The sequence below is a fragment of the Mesoplodon densirostris genome, chromosome 9 (assembly GCF_025265405.1).
Source record: "Mesoplodon densirostris isolate mMesDen1 chromosome 9, mMesDen1 primary haplotype, whole genome shotgun sequence".
Classification (NCBI taxonomy): domain Eukaryota; kingdom Metazoa; phylum Chordata; class Mammalia; order Artiodactyla; family Ziphiidae; genus Mesoplodon; species Mesoplodon densirostris.
Genome location: NC_082669.1, coordinates 6,382,221 through 6,395,933, shown reverse-complemented (window position 1 = coordinate 6,395,933; position 13,713 = coordinate 6,382,221). Strand labels below are relative to the sequence as shown.

The 13,713-nt window shown below is 44.2% G+C and overlaps 1 pseudogene; it reads right to left on the bottom strand.

Moving 5' to 3' along the window:
- Positions 1–3,086: 3,086 nt before the first annotated feature.
- Positions 3,087–4,253, bottom strand: LOC132496433 (Krueppel-like factor 17; annotated as a pseudogene).
- Positions 4,254–13,713: the final 9,460 nt, after the last annotated feature.

The window sequence follows — 13,713 nt, the reverse complement described above, 5'->3', positions numbered from 1 at the left end:
TATGCATTAATATACAATATTTGTTTTTCTCTTTCTGACTTACTTCACTCTGTATGACAGTCGCTAGATCCACCGACTTCTCTACAAATAACCCAGTTTCATTCCTTGTCATTGCTGAGTAATATTCCATTTTATATATGTACCACATCTTTATCCATTCGTTTGTCTGTGGGCATTTAGGTTGCTTCCATTACCTGGCTATTGTAAATAGTGCTGCAATGAACATTGTGGTGAATGTGTCTTTTTGATTTATGGTTTTCTCTGGGTATATGCCCAGAAGTGGGATTGCTGGATCCTATGGTAATTCTCTTTTTAGTTTTTTAAAGGAACCTCCATACTGTTCTCCATAGTGACTGTATCAATTTACCTTCCCACCAATAGTGGAAGAGGGTTCCTTTTGTCCACACCCTCCCCAGAATTTGTTGTTTGTAGATTTTCTGATGATGCCGATTCTAACAGGTGTGAGGTCATACCTCATTGTCGTTTGGATTTGCATTTCTCTAATAATTAGTGATGTTGAGACACTCATTTTTCTGCTACTGTTCTTATGACATTGATTTCATGTCTGAGGGATATTCCATCGTATGTAAGTACCACAATTTTTGGAACCATTTTTATATTTCCTGGGATATTTAAGGTGTACCCAAGTTGAGGTTCTTGTAAGCAGTGCAGCCCTAAATTTTGGGGTGGCTCTGTCTTATTGATTTTCAGTTTTCCCAAGGTATATTCCCTAGACTGGAAGCGCCCTTGGCTCTGTAGCTCTGTTGTTTACTTGTTTTAGGGAATACGATGCACTCCTTCAGAGAGGCAGTTGTCAATTTACATCCCGCCCATCAGCATAAAAAGGCTCCTTGTTCTCCAGGGCCTGTCATGCCTTTCTGGTTTTTACACATTTTGTGGATGTCCCTTTTGACCGGTGGGAAGTGAGACTTCTTTGTAGTGCAGATTTGCATTCCCCGCTTGCTTGCTTGGCCAAAAAGGGCGTATGCGTTTTCTCCTGAATATATTCAGGAGAAAACGCATACACCCTTTTTGCCCAAGTGCATCAGTGTCAAAGTTGTGCCCCTCTTCCTGTGCTTTCAAGGCGATTCCAACGTACCTCTTGAAATCTGTTTCCTGCTCTTCTGCCTCACTTTCAAGTCTGCCTCGTTGCCTTCCCTCAACAGATTTTTGGACGATAGTTGTCCTTTATTACTCTGCCAGTTTGTGAATTGCTGTGCTCCTGAGCTCCATTTTTCAACTCGTTTCTTGTGAGCTGAATGCAAGTCCAAAATTTTGGTTCAGCACCTATACTGGTTCCCGGTGGGTGGCTGAGACTTTGGTTCATTCTTCTTCCTGCCAGGAAAGTAGAGTGACATGTGCCCGTCCAAATGCCTAACAGCTTCTCTCTCATTGTCTCTCCGTATTCCCTTTCATCCTCTGCCAAATTGGCAACCTGTGCAAAACAGGTGGGTAAAGGGGCTGTCTCTGCAAGTTGGGAGATTGATAGTAAAGCACTTGGAAAGTCAAACTGGAGCACCAGAAGAGGTACTATTCGTTGAGTTTTACAAACCTTTCGTATTCACAGTGTGTCCATTCTCTAGGTTCCCATACATGTTATAGCTGTCGTAATATTCCCTTCAACCTGGAGAGTTGGGACGCATAGAATGGGTGCCATGCATTATTGCTTGAAAGGGTCTGCATTTGCTCACCCAATATCACCAATCCTCTCAGTCCAAGGTGTCCAAACTTATGCCACATCCAGCTGTCATTGTAGATAGGGTCATTCCAGGTTTCCTCAGAGACCCTGAAGGAAATGAAAAGAATTTCCCTGTTTTTTTGTTTTGTTTTTGAAATTCCTTTTTATAGTGGGTTTGAGGTGATTCTCGCTGCCATGTTTATGCCAGTCTAGACACACTTGATTCCCTTATGCAGGCATATCAATACATAGTTTTTAAGATTCTAACTAGTGAGATATATTCCTCTGCGGGAAATATGGGGTTTTGAGTCCCTTTCACTGAGGAAGGTGTAGCTCTTGTCTATTCCATAGTTGGTTTTTGGAACGTTACCTGTGCTTATATCAAACTCTGCTTTTATGCATCACCTCAGCTCTCTTTCCCCCTTAAGCAGGAATAAGTGTGTTTTCTTTCTTTCTTTTTTTTTTTTTAAGTACCGATGATTTATTTGGGTGATGCAAATACAGGGCATTGAGAGTGAGAAAAGGGACTTGACGCAAGAGAATGGGAGGCAATGCCAGGTGATAGCAGGTTGAGTCTGCTTCATGACAAGACTGGAAAAGGCACAGAAGGTGTGTCCACTGGCTACTTGGGAGGTCTCCCCATTGGGAGAAATGGTGTCTTGCACCAGACCAGTTCAGGGAAGGGAGGGAAGAAGAGGGAATTTATCGGCCTGGATTTCTCCCATCTCCCATTAGTCAAATGTTACCCCAGGAGCACTAACTCTTCCACATTCCTGGGTTGCTAGTGGCTACTTGAGGTGCCAGATCCCATGTCTTGTGGGGGCATTCCATCCAAGTCTGGAAATGATGGGAGGAGACAAACTCTGGGCAGGAGGCTGGTGAGTGCCAGACAAAATCTGATTTTGTACATAAGATGTGTTCACAACAGTCCAATACTGTTTTTCTTTTACCGGAAGAGGGAATCTGGCACAATGATCAAAGACCTTTCCCAAAGTCACATGGCTAGTAAGTGGTAAATTCAGGATTTGAACATAGTCTGTCTCTGGAAACTGTCAAAGACCAAGATAAGGTACTTAGATTTTATGTAGCAGGCAAAGGAGAGTCGCTAAAGGGTTTCAAGCTGGGAGTGACATAAGATTAAGAGCTTTTTATAAAGCTCCCAATCGCTACTTTGCTCCATCTTGCCATGTGGCTGAACTTGGAACAAAAGTAGGTGGCCCCAGAGATGTGAGGACACCCAAGACAGTTTTTGAGGAGCCCCGACTAGGTCCAGAGCTCATATGGGCTTCCACACTGCCTCATAATATTTCTATCTCCATCAAAACCTACACCTACCAAAGAGACTAGCTGGTCAGAGGCAGGCAGGATCTGGGCAGAGAAGCCAAAATGAGGGGAAGAGCAGATTGACCTAAAGACCAGGAGCAGGAGGGCCAGCCATATGTCCACTGTCAGCTGGTGGGTCTGGGGATGTTGGCACCCGCATATGAGTCCTTTGGTGTTGCCTGAGATGGTCGGATCTCATGAACTGTCGGCCGCACTGGTTACATTTATGTGGTCGGTATCTGGTGTGTATCCGAGTATGTCTTCTAAGTTCATCAGAACGGAAGAAGGACCAAGTACAGGCTTCCCACATGCATTTATAGGGCCTTTCACCTGTGTGTTTGCGTTGGTGACTCACGAGGTGGGAGCGCTTAGTGTAAGCTTTTTCACAGTTCTCATAGTCGCAGCGGTAAGGCCTTGAAACTGGGGATCTCCTCCTGGGAGCCCTTTCCTGGGCCCCAGAGTACTGCTCTGCTCTCCATGGAGCAGGTAAGGGTTGCTTAGGTAGGAAGGGGCCTTCCTGGGAGACTGGCTGGCTCACAAAAGAGCCCTGGGATTCCAAAGCCAGCAATAATGGCGATCCAGCTGGGGGCATCCCATAGTTGTGGGGGTTTCTAGGGGGCAACATCTGATCCAAAGAACGGAGCATTGCCAGGGCCTCAGTGGAAGGCGTGGTTGGATCCAATAATGTTTTAGGTGTTAAAGGGCCTCCATTAGAAGTTACTGTTGGGAGGCCAGAATAAGGCATTGTTCGCATTCTGATGTGGGACATCACTGGGATTCCACTGGCAGGTGAGACTGGTGGCCCATTGGAGGACATCCTTAGATTCCCACCAAAGGTTGTGGCCACCCCTGGAATACTGGGCTCTCCTAAGGGCATCGCCTGGGGCCCCTTGAAAATCATCATTTCTGTCTGGGAAGGAGACACTCACTCAGTGTAAATCATCTGGGAAGGAGTGAAAGTCACTTGGGGGCAGTAGCTCACACCGTGGTCAGGCAGCAACATACTGCAGTGTGACCCCATTTCACTGGCATTCTGCCTGGGTGCCTCAGCAGAGACCAAGGAGGTCGTCTCCAGCTCTATGTACTGAGGGACGCATTGAATGCCTGATGGGCCATGGTTCCAAGAGGTGTGCGCTCCACTGCTTCTGGGAGATGAAGACACATCCAAGACGGACATTGGCTTCTCAGTATCCTCTGTGAACTGGTGCGGAGCCCCATGCCACTGATTTAGGTGCTCGGCTCCCTGCTCCATCTTAAGCTGGGACTGGTTACACATCGAGCCTGCGCGAGGGTCCAGACCCACACCTGAACAGAGCTCAGGCTCGCCGAGCGTCACAGTCTGTTGTCGCGACAACACCACGCCCCATAAGTGTGTTTTCTAAATGTGAGAATCTGTTCTCTTTCCTAACTCTGTTCAAGTGTAGCCATGTTTACAGGATCTTCATAAGTGATATCTTATGATAAGTTTCTTTTTCTGTGTGACTTTTTTCACTTAGAATCATCGTACCTGAATCCACTCATTTTGCTGCTACTGGTCTTATTACATTGATTCCATGGCTGAGGGATATTCCATCATACGAAAGTACCACAATTTTTTGAACCATTTTTATATTTCCTGGGTTATTTAAGGTGTACCCAGGTTGAGGTTCTTGTAAGCAGTGCAGCCCTAAATTTTGGGGTGGCTCTGGCTTATTGATTTTCAGTTTTCCCAAGGTATATTCCCTAGACTGGAAGCGCCCTTGGCTCTGTAGCTCTGTTGTTTACTTGTTTTAGGGAAAACAATGCACTCCTCCAGAGAGGCAGTTGGCAATTTCCATCCCGCCCATCAGCATAACAAGGCTCCGTGTTCTCCAGGGCCTGTCTTGCCTTTCTGGTTTTTACACATTTTATGGAGGTCCCTTTTGACCGGTGGGAAGTGATACTTCTTTGTAGTGCAGATTTGGATTGCCCGCTTGCTTGCTTGGCCAAAAAGGGCGTATGCGTTTTCTCCTGAATATATTCAGGAGAAAACGCATACGCCCTTTTTGGCCAAGTGCATCATTGTCAAAGTTGTGCCCCACTTCCTGTGCTTTAAAGGCGATTCCAATGTACCTCATGAAATCTCTTTCCTGCTATTCTGCCTCGCTTTCAAGTCCGCCTCGTTGCCTTCCCTCAACTGATTTTTGGACGATAGTTGTCCTTTATTACTCTGCCAGTTTGTGAATTGTTGTGCTCCTGAGCTCCTTTTTTCAACTCGTTTTTTGTGAGCTGAACGAAAGTCCAAAATTTTGGTTCAGGACCTCTACTGGTTCCCGGTGGGTGGCTGAGACATTGGTTAATTCTTCTTCCTGCCGGGAAATTAGAGTGACATGTGCCCGTCCTAATGCCTAACAGCTACTCTCTCATTGGTTCTCCCTCTTCCCTTTCATCCTCTGCCAAATTGGCAACCTGTGCGAACCAGGAGGTTAAAGGGGCTGGCTCTCCAAGTTGGGAGATTGTTAGTAAAGCAGTTGGAAAGTCAAACAGGAGCACCAGGTTGAGGGACTATTCGTTGAGTTTTAGAAACCGTTCATATTCACAGTGTGTCCATTCTCTAGGTTTCTCGTACATGTTATAGCTGTCTTAATATTCCCTTCAACCTGGAGAGTTGGGACCCATGGAATGGGTGCCATGCATTATTGCTTTAAAGGGTCTGCATTTGCTCACCCAATCTCACCAATCCTCTCAGTCCCAAGTGTCCAAACTTATGCCACATCCAGCTGTCATTCTAGATAGGGTCCTTCCAGGTTTCATCAGAGACCCTGAAGGAATTGTAAAGAAATTCCCTGATTTATTGTTTTGTTTTTGAAATTCATTTTTATAGTGGGTTTCAGCTGATTCTCGCTGCCATGTTTATGCCTGTCTAGACACACTTGATTCCCATATGCAGACATATCAATACATAGGTTTTGCGATTCTTACTAGTGAGATATATTCCTCTGCGGGAAATATGGGGTTTTGAGTCCCTTTCACTGAGGAAGGTGTAGCTCTTGTCTATTCCATAGTTGGTTTTAGGAACGTTACCTGTGCTTATATCAAACTCTGGTTTTATGCATCACTCCACCTCTCCTTCCGCCTTAAGCAGGCATAAGAGTGTTTTCTAAATGTGAGACTCTGTTCTCTTTCCTAATTATGTTCAACAGTAGCCATGTTTACAGGATCTTCATAAGTGATATCTTATGATAAGTTTCTTTTTCTGTGTGACTTATTTCACTTAGAATCATCGTACCTGAATCCACTCATTTTGCTGCTACTGGTCTTATGACGTTGATTTCATGGCTGAGGGATATCCATCGTACGTAAGTACCACAATTTTTTGAACCATTTTTATATTTCCTGGGATATTTAAGGTGTACCCATGTTGAGGTTCTTGTAAGCAGTGCAGCCCTAAATTTTGGGGTGGCTCTGTCTTATTGATTTTCAGTTTTCCCAAGTTATATTCCCTAGATTGGACGTGCCCTCGGCTCTGTAGCTCGGTTGTTTACTTGTTTTAGGGAACACAATGCACTCCTCCAGAGAGGCAGTTGGCAGTTTACATCCCGCCCATCAGCATAACAAGGCTTCGAGTTCTCCAGCGCTTGTCTTGCCTTTCTCGTTTTTACACATTTTGTGGATGTCCCTTTTGACCGGTGGGAAGTGATCCTTCTTTGTAGTGCAGAATTGCATTGCCCGCTTGCTTGCTTGGCCAAAAAGGGCGTATGCCTTTTCTCCTGAATATATTCACGAGAAAACGCATACGCCCTTCCTGTCCAACTGCATCAGTGTCAAAGTTGTGCCCCTCTTCCTGTGCTTTAAAGGCAATTCCAACGTACCTCTTGAAATCTGTTTCCTGCTATTCTGCCTCGCTTTCAAGTCCGCCTCGTTGCCTACCTTCAACAGATTTTTGGACCATAGTTGTCCTTTATTAATCTGGCAGTTTGTGAATTGCTGTGCCCCTGAGCTCCATTTTTCAAATCGTTTTTTGTGAGCTGAATGCAAGTCCAAAATTTTGGTTCAGGACCTATACTGGTTCCTGGTGGGTAGCTGAGACTTTGGTTAATTTTTTTTCCTGCCGGGAAATTAGAGTGACATGTGCCCGTCCAAATGCCTAACAGCTACTCTCTCATTGGTTCTCCCTCTTCCCTTTCATCCTCTGCCAAATTGGCAACCTGTGCGAACAAGGAATTTAAAGGGGCTGTCTCTCCAAGTTGGGAGATTGATAGTAAAGCAGTTGGAAAGTCAAACCGGAGCACCAGGAGAGGGACTATTTGTTGAGTTTTAGAAACCTCTCATATTCACAGTGTGTCCATTCTCTAGGTTTCCCGTACATGTTATAGCTGTCTTAATATTCCCTTCAACCTGGAGAGTTGGGACCCATGGAATGGGTGCCATGCATTATTGCATTAAACGGTCTGCATTTGCCACCCTGTCTCACCAATCCTTGCAGTCCCAAGTGTCCAGGCTTATGCCACATCCAGCTGTCATTGTAGATAGGGTCATTCCAGGTTTCAACAGAGACCCTGAAGGAATTGTAAAGAATTTCCCTGTTTTTATGTTTTGTTTTTGAAATTCCTTTTTATAGTGGGTTTGATCTGATTCTCACTGCCATGTTTATGCCATTCTAGACCCACTTGATTCCCTTATGGAGACATATCAATACATAGGTTTTAAGATTCTTACTAGTCAGATATATTACTCTGCGGGAAATATGGGGTTTTGAGTCCCTTTCACTGAGGAAGGTGTAGATCTTGTCTATTCCATAGTAGGTTTTTGGATCGGTACCTGTGATTATATCAAACTCTGGTTTTATACATCACCCGACCTCTCCTTTCCCCTTAAGCAGGCATAAGAGTGTTTTCAAAATGTGAGACCCTGTTCTCTTTCCTAACTCAATTCAAGTGTAGCCATGTTTACAGAATCTGCATAAGTGATATCTTATGATAAGTTTCTTTTCCTGTGTGACTTTTTTCAATTAGAATCATTGTACCAGAATCCACTCATTTTGCTGCTACTGGTCTTATGACATTGATTTCATGGCTGAGGGATATTCCATCGTACGTAAGTACCACAATTTTTTGAACCAATTTTATATTTCCTGGGCTATTTAAGGTGTACCCAAGTTGGGGTTCTTGTAAGCAGTGCAGCCCTAAATTTTGGGGTGGCTCTGTCTTATTGATTTTCAGTTTTCCCAAGGTATATTCCCTAGACTGGAAGTGCCCTTGGCTCTGTAGCTCTGTTGTTTACTTGTTTTAGGGAACACAATGCACTCCTCCAGAGAGGCAGTTGGCAATTTCCATCCCGCCCATCAGCATAACAAGGCTCCGTGTTCTCCAGGGCCTGTCTTGCCTTTCTGGTTTTTACACATTTTGTGGATGTCCTTTTGACTGGTCGGAAGTGAGACTTCTTTGTAGTGCAGATTTGCATTGCCCGATTGCTTGCTTGGCCAAAAAGGGCGTATGCGTTTTCTCCTGAATATATTCAGGAGAAAACGCATACGCCCTTTTTGGCCAAGTGCATCAGTGTCAAAGTTGTGCCCCTCTTCCTGTGCTTTCAAGGCGATTCCAATGTACCTCTTGAAATCTGTTTCCTGCTATTCTGCCTCGCTTTCAAGTCCGCCTCGTTGCCTTCCCTTAACAGATTTTTGGAAGATAGTTGTCCTTTATTACTCTGCCAGTTTGTGAATTGCTGTACCCCTGAGCTCCATTTTTCAACTCGTTTTTTGTGAGCGGAACGCACGTGCAAAATTTTGATTCAGGACCTATACTGGTTCCTGGTGGGTGGCTGAGACTTTGGTTCATTCTTCTTCCTTCCGGGAAGTTAGAGTGACATGTGCCCGTCCAAATGCCTAACAGCTACTCTCTCATTGGTTCTCCCTCTTCCCTTTTATCCTCTGCCAAATTGGCAACCTGTGCGAACCAGGAGGTTAAAGGGGCTGTCTCTCCAAGTTGGGAGATTGATAGTAAAGCAGTTGGAAAGTCAAACCGGAGCACCAGGAGAGGGACTATTCGTTGAGTTTTAGAAACCTTTCATATTCACAGTGTGTCCATTCTGTAGGTTTCCCGTACAAGTTATAGCTGTAGTAATATTCCCTTCAACCTGGAGAGTTGCGACCCATGGAATGGGTGCCATGCATTATTGCTTTAAAGGGTCTGCATTTGATCACCCAGTCTCACCAATCCTCTCAGTCCCAAGTGTCCAGCCTTATGCCACATCTGGCTGTATTGTAGATAAGGTCATTCCAGGTTTCATCAGAGACACTGAAGGAATTGTAACGAATTTCCCTGTTTTTTTTTTAAATTCCTTTTTATAGTGGGTTTGAGCTGATTCTCGCTGCCATTTTTATGCCATTCTAGACACACTTGATTCCCTTATGGAGACATATCAATACATACGTTTTAAGATTCATACTAGTCAGATATATTCCTCTGCGGGAAATATGGGGTTTTGAGTCCCTTTCACTGAGGAAGGTGTAGGTCTTGTCTATTCCATAGTAGGTTTTTGGAACGGTACCTGTGATTATATCAAACTCTGGTTTTATGCATCACCCCACCTCTCCTTTCCCCTTAAGCAGGCATAAGAGTGTTTTCTAAATGTGAGACCCTGTTCTCTTTCTTAACTCAGTTCAAGTGTAGCCATGTTTACAGGTTCTTCATAAGTGATATCTTATGATAAGTTTCTTTTTCTGTGTGAATTTTTTCACTTAGAATCATCGTACCTGAATCCACTCATTTTGCTGCTACTGGTCTTATGACATTGATTTCATGGGTGAAGGATATTCCATCGTACATAAGTACCACAATTTTTTGAACCAATTTTATATTTCCTGGGATATTTAAGGTGTACCCAAGTTGATGTTCTTGTAAGCAGTGCAGCCCTAAATTTTGGGGTGACTTGGTCTTATTGATGTTCAGTTTTCCCAAGGTATATTCCCTAGACTGGAAGCGCCCTTGGCTCTGTAGCTCTATTGTTTACTTCTTTTAGGGAACACAATGCACTCCTCCAGAGAGGCAGTTGGCAATTTCCATCCCGCCCATCAGCATAACAAGGCTCCGTGTTCTCCAGGGCCTGTCTTGCCTTTCTGGATTTTACACACTTTGTGGATGTCCCTTTTGACTGGTGGGAAGTGAGACTTCTTTGTAGTGCAGATTTGCATTGCCCGATTGCTTGCTTGGCCAGAAAGGGCGTATGCGTTTTCTCCTGAATATATTCAGGAGAAAACGCATACGCCCTTTTTGGCCAAGTGCATCAGTGTCAAAGTTGTGCCCCTCTTCCTGTGCTTTCAAGGTGATTCCAACGTACCTCTTGAAATCTGTTTTCTGCTATTCTGCCTCGCTTTCAAGTCCGGCTCGTTGCCTTCCCTCAACAGATTTTTGGACGATAGTTGTCCTTTATTACTCTGCCAGTTTGTGAATTGCTGTGCCGCTGAGCTCCTTTTTTCAACTCGTTTTTTGTGAGCTGAACGCAAGTCCAAAATTTTGGTTCAGGACCTCTACTGGTTCCCGGTGGGTGGCTGAGACATTGGTTAATTCTTCTTCCTGCCGGGAAATTAGAGTGACATGTGCCCGTCCTAATCCTAACAGCTACTCTCTCATTGGTTCTCCCTCTTCCCTTTCGTCCTCTGCCAAATTGGCAACCTGTGCGAACCAGGAGGTTAAAGGGGCTGGCTCTCCAAGTTGGGAGATTGATAGTAAAGCAGTTGGAAAGTCAAACAGGAGCACCAGGTTGAGGGACTATTTGTTGAGTTTTAGAAACCGTTCATATTCACAGTATGTCCATTCTCTAGGTTTCTCGTACATGTTATAGCTGTCTTAATATTCCCTTCAACCTGGAGAGTTGGGACCCATGGAATGGGTGCCATGCATTATTGCTTTAAAGGGTCTGCATTTGCTCACCCAATCTCACCAATCCTCTCAGTCCCAAGTGTCCAAACTTATGCCACATCCAGCTGTCATTCTAGATAGGGTCCTTCCAGGTTTCATCAGAGACCCTGAAGGAATTGTAAAGAAATTCCCTGATTTATTGTTTTGTTTTTGAAATTCATTTTTATAGTGGGTTTCAGCTGATTCTCACTGCCATGTTTATGCCTGTCTAGACACACTTGATTCCCATATGCAGACATATCAATACATAGGTTTTGCGACTCTTACTACTGAGATATATTCCTCTGCGGGAAATATGGGGTTTTGAGTCCCTTTCACTGAGGAAGGTGTAGCTCTTGTCTATTCAATAGTTGGTTTTAGGAACGTTACCTGTGCTTATATCAAACTCTGGTTTTATGCATCACTCCACCTCTCCTTCCCCCTTAAGCAGGCATAAGAGTGTTTTCTAAATGTGAGACTCTGTTCTCTTTCCTAATTCTGTTCAACAGTAGCCATGTTTACAGGATCTTCATAAGTGATATCTTATGATAAGTTTCTTTTTCTGTGTGACTTATTTCACTTAGAATCATCGTACCTGAATCCACTCATTTTGCTGCTACTGGTCTTATGACGTTGATTTCATGGCTGAGGGATATCCATCGTACGTAAGTACCACAATTTTTTGAACCATTTTTATATTTCCTGGGATATTTAAGGTGTACCCATGTTGAGGTTCTTGTAAGCAGTGCAGCCCTAAATTTTGGGGTGGCTCTGTCTTATTGATTTTCAGTTTTCCCAAGGTATATTCCCTAGACTGGAAGCGCCCTTGGCTCTGTAGCTCTGTTGTTTATTGTTTTAGGGAACACAATGCACTCCTCCAGAGAGGCAGTTGGCAATTTCCATCCCGCCCATCAGCATAACAATGCTCCGTGTTCTCCAGGGCCTGTCTTGCCTTTCTGGTTTTTACACATTTTGTGGATGTCCCTTCTGACCGGTGGGAAGTGAGACTTCTTTGTAGTGCAGATTTGCATTGCCCGCTTGCTTGCTTGGCCAAAAAGGGCGTATGCGTTTTCTCCTGAATATATTCAGGAGAAAATGCATACGCCCTTTTTGGCCAAGTGCATCAGTGTCAAAGTTGTGCCCCTCTTCCTGTGCTTTCAAGGCGATTCCAACGTACCTCTTGAAATCTGGTTCCTGCTATTCTGCCTCGCTTTCAAGTCCGCCTCGTTGCCTTCCCTCAACAGATTTTTGGACGATAGTTGTCCTTTATTACTCTGCCAGTTTGTGAATTGCTCTACCCCTGAGCTCCATTTTTCAACTCGTTTTTTTGTGAGCTGAACGCACGTGCAAAATTTTGGTTCAGGACCTATACTGGTTCCTGGTGGGTGGCTGAGACTTTGGTTCATTCTTCTTCCTGCCAGGAATTTAGAGTGACATGTGCCCGTCCAAATGCCTAACAGCTACTCTCTCATTGGTTCTCCCTCTTCCCTTTCATCCTCTGCCAAATTGGCAACCTGTGCGAACCAGGAGGTTAAAGGGGCTGTCTCTCCAAGTTGGGAGATTGATAGTAAAGCAGTTGGAAAGTCAAACCGGAGCACCAGGAGAGGGACTATTCGTTGAGTTTTAGAAACCTTTCATATTCACAGTGTGTCCATTCTCTAGGTTTCCCGTACATGTTATAGCTGTAGTAATATTCCCTTCAACCTGGAGAGTTGGGACCCTTGGAATGGGTGCCATGCATTATTGCTTTAAAGGGTCTGCATTTGCCACCCAGTCTCACCAATCCTCTCAGTCCCATGTGTCCAGCCTTATGCCACATCCAGCTGTCATTGTACATAGGGTCATTCTGGGTTTCATCAGAGACCCTGAAGGAATTGTAACGAATTTCCCTGTTTTTTTTTGAAATTCCTTTTTATAGTGGGTTTGAGCTGATTCTCACTGCCATGTTTATGCCATTCTAGACACCCTTGATTCCCTTATGGAGACATATCAATACATAGGTTTTAAGATTCTTACTAGTCAGATATATTCCTCTGCGGGAAATATGGGGTTTTGAGTCCCTTTCACTGAGGAAGGTGTAGGTCTTGTCTATTCCATAGTAGGTTTTTGGAACGGTACCTGTGATTATATCAAACTCTGGTTTTATGCATCACCCCACCTCTCCTTCCCCCTAAAGCAGGCATAAGAGTGTTTTCTAAATGTGAGACCCTGTTCTCTTTCCTAACTCAGTTCAAGTGTAGCCATGTTTACAGGATCTTCATAAGTGATATCTTATGATAAGTTTCTTTTTCTGTGTGACTTTTTTCAATTAGAATCATCGTACCTAAATCCACTCATTTTGCTGCTACTGGTCTTATGACATTGATTTCATGGCTGAGGGATATTCCATCATACATAAATACCACAATTTTTTGAACCAATTTTATAATTCCTGGGATATTTAAGTTGTACTCAAGTTGAGGTTCTTGTAAGCAGTGCAGCCCTAAATTTTGGGGTGGCTCTGTCTTATTGATTTTCAGTTTTCCCAAGGTATATTCCCTAGACTGGAAGCGCCCTTGGCTCTGTAGCTCTGTTGTTTACTTGTTTTAGGGAAAACAATGCACTCCTCCAGAGAAGCAGTTGGCAATTTCCATCCCGCCCATCAGCATAACAAGGCTCCGTGTTCTCCAGGGCCTGTCTTGCCTTTCTGGTTTTTACACATTTTGTGGATGTCCCTTCTGACCGGTGGGAAGTGAGACTTCTTTGTAGTGCAGATTTGCATTGCCCGATTGCTTGCTTGGCCAAAAAGGGCGTATGCGTTTTCTCCTGAATATATTCAGGAGAAAACGCATACGCCCTTTTTGGCCAAGTGCATCA